At 49.1% G+C, this 8,305-nt stretch overlaps 1 protein-coding gene across 1 annotated transcript in view; it reads right to left on the reverse strand.

Annotated features, from left to right (window-relative positions):
* SPSB1 (splA/ryanodine receptor domain and SOCS box containing 1) overlaps positions 1-6,961 on the reverse strand; it is a 68,191-nt gene extending 61,230 nt beyond the window's left edge. Inside the window, exon 1 of the mRNA XM_073316758.2 lies at positions 6,570-6,961. The gene's annotated coding sequence lies outside the window, so the exon portion shown is untranslated. The remainder of the gene's footprint in view (positions 1-6,569) is intronic.
* Between the last annotated feature and the right edge of the window lie 1,344 nt (positions 6,962-8,305).

Raw genomic sequence — 8,305 nt, forward strand, 5'->3', positions numbered from 1 at the left:
GAGGTTCCAATGCCTCTTTCACAAGGACCAAGAACCTGGAAGCCTATCTGATCCCCATTCAACTGAGAAAATTGTTTGTACTGTGACCCCATGGCACAAAGCAGCCTCCTTCGAGCCAAGAAATGAGAGTTCACAATGTGGACACACTGATTTGGCAGGGGGCGGAGAGGGAGATCCTCACAGGCCTATGGCCAAGCATACTAATGAGCACTTAATCAACCCAGTAGCGAGATGCAAAGCTCACCAAGGCCTTATAATTAGCTCTAAGTTCTTCCCCCTCTTCATTTGCATTTGAAGAATGGCAGCCAAGTTTATAGTGTGGTAACAGATAGGGCCATGTCAGGGGAATGTGACATGTGACCCCAAACCCAAAATTAGGCATATAATAGCCTAATCCAGATGTTCCAGTTTCCTTTCTTGTATCACATACAACGTGGAAGCTTGCTAGTGTTTAATTCCCCTAAACTTGCCTTAGTGCACATGCTATCTGCTGGATAGTCTTCTATGAGATCACGTGGCTATGCAGGACCTACTGCTTTACTCTACCTTGGCTTTAAAAGCCACTAAGATTGGACTCTGAGCAAAGGGAGGGAGGCATTGGAGCAAGTTCTAACTGTGACTCAAGTTTCGCTTTCGGCCTTACAAGCACAGATTTGCTTCAACACAGATTTGCCTGTGTAGTTTCACTTGAAAAGAAACGTGCCAGGCTACACTTATGCATCTCTCCCCAGTCACTGAAATGTGTTGGTTAACATAAGAGGAGACGGGGGGCTATTAAAATGGCTACTGATTTATACTAGCGTAAGGTGTGCTTTAGAGGGCAAAGTGAGTTTGTCCCTACAAAAATAGAGAGTAAGTTCCAAACAGAGGAGTAGCATGAAGAGGCCAAGCTGAAAACAAGCCACGAAACCTGAGGTTGTCTTTACTGCAAAAAAGCAAGAGAGGGTTTTTACATCAAGATAGCTTGATGGAAGGTAGTGGAAGGAGGTTAAGTAGGGTTGACCTCAACTTGCCATATCGAGGCAACTACTTGTGCCTTGTCTGCACGGGGATTTTACATTGTTTGCTTCCTTGACGCAAAATAAAAAGCCACACTCACCCTTTCTGCAGTGAAAGCACAGCCAAGAGGCAGATATCAGCAGGAGGAAGTTAGAGCAGAGATTGTGCAGGGCCTTGAAAGTGAAGGACAGGAGCTCAAATCTGATGTGGTAAGGGGCCGGAAGCCCATGCAGCAGACTGTTCAGTATTCTGAGCGTGGAACATCTGCTCCGAATCTGGCTGTGTGCCCTTCCTGATTTTGTTACGAAGGGTTTTTGCTTTTAGCAACAGTATAAATTTAGTGCCCATGTGTGTGGTTTGTACAATTATTTGTAAACTGAGAAAGTCAATAATGCCAAACTTGCACATTTCAAAGTGAGCCCAGGGATCCTGGCTGCTAGAATTCCTCCCCTACTTGCACACTGGAACTAGGTGTTCTGCTGTTTTGACACAACTGCACACTAAAAGAAGTCTGTGGTCTTAAATATCCTATTACTGAAGTTCTTATCCAGCCTCAGCAGTGGGTTTGTTTTTTTCCAACCCCAAGTTTCAAGACTTCCTGTTTTGTTTTTAACAGTTTTCTGTTACATTTAATTCAATGACCCACCATAAGTTGTCCCTAGAAACATCCTTCTACACACAAAAGTCTCCTTCAATCATGCCGCTGCCAAGATCTCCAGCAAGCCACTCAGCTCAGATAGGTGGGTCTCACCATCCAAAGTAAGTAGCTAATAAGTTTTGTAAGTCTGTTCCTATACTCCCCCCACAGCAAAAGGCATTGTTTGATAGAGCAACGTTTCTTGTGGCATTAGTGGAATGGGCCAGTAGGCTTTAAGGTAACTACAATCATCTGGCAAGAGTTTGCCCTGGGTTGGTTTCCACTCCTGTTCTAAGGTCCTCAAGCTTTCTCCAGACTTTGGACTGCATCTCAATAAAAATATAGTCTCTTGGACAGACCCACTTGCAATAGCATGTGCCACTCCCCCATTTGCCCATGTGCAACAATAACATCCTTGTGGTAACTCCAGCAATTGCTTACATGGAAGAGCAACATTAGGGAAGTAGTTTGCTGTGTAATACAATGTAGTAGCTGGGAGTGAGTCAGCACATTGACACGAGCCAACTCTGAAGACCAGCAGCAAGAACTCCACAGACCACGGTTTGGAAGCCTCCGTTCTCAGACACACATTCACTTTTTATATCCCACAAGCATTACCCTTGATTGCACAATCTCTTCAGGAGCTCATCATGCAACTAATTAGTGCCCTGCCCCAGCCCTCTACAGGAACCACTAGTGGGAGAGATTAAATAACTCTCCCATTATTAGTCTGCTCACATGAAGAGCAGGGCTGCTCATTTGACAGGTCTCCGTCTTGGGTGACGTCCAGGTCAGGGAAATAAGCACCAAATCAATCATTGCAATCCATGCTGTTAGGGAGCTCTAGCGGTATTACTGCCCCTACTACAATATCAGTGCAAGCTTCTCCTGTAGATATTACACTGTTGTGACTTACCCCTTTAAACACCGGGTGTAAACTGCACTGGTGCAGCATCTACATTAGGGCTATGCACTGGCGTAGCTGGACTGAAAGAGCCTGATGCATGCACATTGGCACAGATTTCCCTCATCTAACCAAACCCTCGAGGACTGGGAGCAACTCCCTCCTCTCATCCCAACCCGTCTCTTTTTCTTACATGTGAGTAGTGGAGCCCTGCTTTTAGGCTGGTTTAGAGTTCCAAGTCAGAACCTGCTTCCATCCTTATTAACTTCATCCTGATGAACTGCCAGCCAGCTGCTCTTGAAGTGCGTGCCGCTGGTGCAGGAAGAGCATAGGTAAGCGCTGAGTACTCCAACCGCTCACCATATCAGCCTACCACATGAACCTAGACCGGCATGTAATACCTTCCCCTCCCCGCCACCACACACAGAGGAAGAAGCTGTTGCTTTGCAACCTTTGTTGCAAATGCTGCACCCATGAATGAACAGCATCATATCAGCTGAAGAATCAGCTGCATCTTCAGCTACATTTACAAGACAAGCAAGACCTCCAGGGCAAGCAGCCCACATCTTTGCACCGGGCAGGAGACAATGGGGACACTGTCCTCAGCGGCCATGCTTCATTTCACTTTTAAAAACTCATGGAAAAGTGTGACAAGAAGTACAATACACTGCAGTGTTAGACCAGAGACCAGATAAAAGAAATGGAGACAAAACTGAGTCTTGAAAGTTAAAAAGATTGTCAGTCATAATTACATCAGGTTGAATGCATGCTTTATGGGATTTTTTCCTGAACAGTTCTGGGGGAAATGATGAACAATTTAACTCCCCTTCCCCCCCCTGAACTAGGAATCAAACACTCTAATACAAATAAAGGTATCCTCAGGGTCCCCTGTAAATACCACTGAACTATGAAAATAAAATAAATAAAAACTTACTGGATTAAATGCAAGACTCCTTGAACTTGAAAATTAATCAGTGTATGCAGCAGCTTATGTACAAATCCATAGGGCTAGGAATTCCAGTGGACTAACTGGCTCAACTGCAAATCAAATGCCTTCATCAATTCCTAACCAGCCCATTTTAAAGTGCACCATTTATAGCTTACTGGTGGGAGGGACTGAATATTAAACCAACTCATTTTGTGCCCACGATCCACATGAAGCCACCTGACTCCACAGGACAATACACCATTACGGCAAATTAGTTCCCAGAAAACCAGACCACAGCTTAGACACATCCAACATACGGGATCCAAAAAAACAAACTCCCAATCACATTATAATGCACTTCAGTGATCTCTGAAGAAACGGAGACAATGCACTCAGCTGCACCAGCACAGTCCCCCTCCAGGGGAATACTCTGCTGTGAAACAATTATGATTCCTATTGCCTCTGCCATACCAAAAAGATGAATGGGCAGAAGGAGGGAGGAATAAATTACACCTCAATAGGTCAGTCATCTTCCTTCTTGATAAAGCCAGAACAGCCAAGGCACGGCCAGGCAGATTGACAGAGCAGTTCGGTGTATTTAGCATTTAAATGTCACCCTATTTGGGGGTGGAGGAGAAGGGAAGAGCGTATTCCGTGTATCAATTTTTAAGTCCCCCTTGAAGGTGCCATTTAACTTTTAGATTACTTTATAAGGAGTGGAATAGTTCCATCTTATTCCCAATGCACTTCATATCAACCGGCTCTGCTCACAGGGCTGTCCCCCACTCACCCCTACAATTGTCATCCCCCATCTCATTCTACAGTCCCATGTAAACAGATCCCTGGTTATAGTGAATGGGAATTCTGCACATGGACTGCTCAGAGGATCAGGCCTTCAACCTGAGGCTATAAATTAGAGAGAAGAGGTGGGTGAGGCAATCTCCTTCTGTTGCTTAAAGAGAAGCTTTCAATCTCCAAAGAGCTCTTCTTCACATCTGCTCTTTCAGCAATAGAAGTTAATCCAACAAAAGGTATTCTCTCTCTCACTTTGTCTCTTTCATGGCCTGGGACCAACATGGTTACAGCAATGCTGCAAATCTATAATTTAAACAGTATTTCTCTGTTACAGAGCCTGCTGGTTACATTCTGAATGGATGAAGCAAAACATATACATAAAAAAAAACAAAAAATTAAAATCAACCCTTCCCCTCCCCAAGCTGTATCTGTCCTGCATTGCTGATAGGAGTAAAAAGCTCAATTCCCCCTCAGGAAGGCTGATTGTAAAAATGACAACAATCACTTAGAGCTTGTCTATACTTGCAAGTAGCATTTCAAGTGTAGACAACTACACCAGAAACAGTAGTGGGAAAGCTCTCTCACAATTCTCCCATGGACCCAGCCCTGTCTACAGAGGGGCTGAGGTCAGTATAATTATCTCTCTCAGGGGTGTGGATTTTTCACATCCCTAAGGCATGAGCTATGCCAATGCAAGTTCCCAGTGTAGAGCAGCCCTAAGTCCGACCCAAAAGGACGCTTCAAGCAGGACAGTAGGTAGACCTTTTACAATGAACACTTAGTTTAGGTGTAGCTCATGAGGCGTCCGGTTGTTCATTAGCCATTGGCTCAGTCAGGAAGCTACAAACGCCAAACAAACTAGGAGACACCCCCCACCCCACCATGAAGAGCTCTGCGAAAGCTCAAAAGCTTATCTCTTTTACCAACAGAAGTTGGTCCAATATTACCTCACCCACCTGGTGTCTCAAATTAACTGCATTTCATCTTTACTTGTCAAGAGTATTTTGTCATGGAAATGACAGACACCAACTATTTAGGACCAGGCTGAGGTCTTCTTATACTACCAAGATGACCATGTTGTAAAAATAACCATGTTCATTAGATTTGCAAGGTGTGCTCCACAGACCATTCAAAGCAGCACTGTCAGGCATACACTTAACAAACAAACCTATTTCCTTAGTTAGTTTAAATCGACATTATCAGTGTTTGCCTTTCTCACACACACACACCCAGGGCAGAAGATGACCTCTGGCTGTTAAACATTTCCTTGCATCCCAATCACTTGATTTTCTGATAAAGGAAATAAAGCATTTGCCCAGGTCCCCAGCTGACAGCTCTGTTGACAACTGGCACTTACCGTTAGCCCAGCTAATCTTAAGTAATTTGCATCTGAAAAGGAATCTGCCATTCACTTTTGCCCTATGGTGAAGATGCTACAGCAGCTCCTTTAAGTTGCACAAACAAGGGCATAAAGCATAGAGGAATCAGAGTTATGTACTGTTTAGTTTGGGGTTTTTTCTTTTCTTTTTTTTTTTAAATTTGCATTGAGCTAGTTCAGTTACTAGAAGAAAAAAAAAAAGTTCTTCCCTGTGAACTTGAAGAGGGAGGAAAAATCCACATGCCAACTCGGTTTTCAAGAGCCAGTGTTTGCTCAGCAGCTGCAGCTTAAGGTGCTGCGGGGGAGGGCGGAGAGGAGAAATCCTGACTGTTGGCAAGGTGGGGAGATGGAGCAGGAAAGGGAATTCACCCGCTCAGCAGAAGCGCCACAGGTGAGAGCTCCCTTAAAGCGGGGCGTTTTGGGGGAGGAGGGCGGCAGAGAAGAGAGAGGGGCCGGCACACAAGCGCGGTACTTGTCTCTACCCCAGTGTGGGCCGCGCCATAGGAAACTGAAGCCACAGAAGGTGGGAAGGGAGGACCGGTCCCTCGCCAAGTTTCCATTAACCCCTTCGCGCCGGAGCCGCCCGGCTCCACGCCGCCTTTCCCGGGCTGCTAACGGTTTCCTGCGATGGGCGAGGGATGCCCACGTTACTCCACCCCGCCCCCGGACCCTCCATCCCGCCCCGCAGCTTCGGGGGCGGGGGCCCTTTCCCGGCGGCTGCCCCCGGGGCGACCGAGCACCCGCCCCGCGAGACAGCCGGTGGCTTGTCCCAGGGGCCGCCCGCCCGCCGCCGGGGCGCTGCACGCCAAGGGCGCCCGGGGCAGGCTCGGCCAGCCCGCCGCCGCCGGCACCCGCTGGCCCTTGGGGAAGGGGCACATCCGCCGCCCCCCCAGCCCCGGCCCCGGCCCCGGCGAGCCCCGCTTCTTACCATGCGAGCCCTCCTCCCCGAGCAGGGCTGCTGCCTATCGCGCCGGGGCGCGGCAGCGGAGCATGGCAGCGGCCGAGGCCGGGCTCTCCCCGCTCCGGGCTCCGCCGGGGGGCCGCTTTGTCCTTCGGGGGCGGGGTGGCGGGGAGCTCGGGCAGGTTTCCTCGGGGCTCTTCGCCCGCGTCCTCCCCGGGCAGGGCCGCTGGGATGCCCAAGCGACTGCGAGGGGGGGGGAAACCAGCCCCCCACCCCTGGCACGCAAGCCCGGCTCCTCCCGGGCGGCCGCCGCCTCGTGGGGGCCCGCCCCGCCCCACCCCGGGCAATGTCAGGGCTGGAGCCGCTCTCGCCGGGCTCCTCCTGGGCGCCAGACGCGAAGAAGCTCCGGCCGGCGGGATCACATGGGCCAAATAGCTCCCAGCTGCCGCTTGGCGCCGCCCCGCTCCCGGCCCCTCCTCTCGGCGGGGCGGGGGGAGCCACCGCCGAGCTCGGGAGCAGGAAGAGTCCTCGGCCCGGGCCCGCCGCGCCCGCCCTTTGCAGCGGGGCTGGGTGTGCCGAGGTGAGAAAAGCCCCCCCCCCCCCCCAGCTACAGAGAGCAGGAAAAAGTTTCTCAACCCGGCCTCCTTCCTGGGGGGCTGTGGAATCCTCTTCATTGGGGGGCGGGGGGGGCTTAAGAGTAGGTTGGACCAACAGCTGTCAGGGATGGTCTAGGGCTAGGTTTACTTGGTCCTGCCTCAATGCAGGGGGCTGGACGGTTTTCTCAAGGTCCCTTCCTCCAGCCCTACGTTTCTATGCCTCTGTGAGCTGGGGGTAGGATCGGGGGGCTAGGAAGTGATGTAAAATCCAGATTTTTACCGGATTGTGGTGGGGTCTAAAAGGCCATTGTGCCAGGCACCCTACAAACAGATACTGACGAGTTTGCCACCCAAAGCCTAGATCCTGTAAACACTTATGTACCCCGCTTAACTACACTACTCTGATTAGTTCCACGGATGTCTTCAGGACACCTCTGGTAGCAAAAGTGGAGCACATGCAGAAGCCTTTGCAGGATGGGGGCTGCAGTGCATACTGCCGGCCCCAAGCATTCAAACGCCACAAGTCAGGCCCCATAAAATCAGAAAAATGGCTTAAAAATCATGAGATTTAAAAAATAATACACTGTCAGTTCTTTTTATTGGCTTTCTCCTATTTGACCTTTTGGGTTACCCTAGGGACACATTTTCAAACCTTTCACTCTCGCCATGAAGGCAAGAGGCTTACTTTAAAAAAAAGAGGCAGAGATTCTCACCTACTCACATGATTCCAGGAGTTGGGATTTTGAGAAAAATATCAAATAGAATGAGAGTTGGCAACACTTGATAAGTTTATGAAAGGGATGATATGATGATTTTTTAAGGTCAGGCTTGACAAAGCCCTGGCTGGGATGATTTAATTGGGGATCAGTCCTGCTTTGAGCAGAGGGTTGGACTAGATGACCTCCTGAGGTCCCTTCCAACCCTGATATTCTATGATTCTATGGGATAGCCTAATTTTGGCAATTAATTGATCTTCAGCTATTAGTGGTAGATATGCCGAATGGCCTGTGATGGGATGTTACATGGGGTGGGATCTGAGTTACTAAAGAGAATTCTTTCCGGGTGTTTGGCTGGTGAGTCTTGCCCACATGCCCAGGGTTTAGCTGATTGCCATATTTGGGGTTGGGAAGGAATTTTCCTCCAGGGCAGATTGGCAGAGGCCCTGGG

Source organism: Lepidochelys kempii, chromosome 18 (genome assembly GCF_965140285.1).
Source record: "Lepidochelys kempii isolate rLepKem1 chromosome 18, rLepKem1.hap1, whole genome shotgun sequence".
Lineage (NCBI taxonomy): Eukaryota > Metazoa > Chordata > Testudines > Cheloniidae > Lepidochelys > Lepidochelys kempii.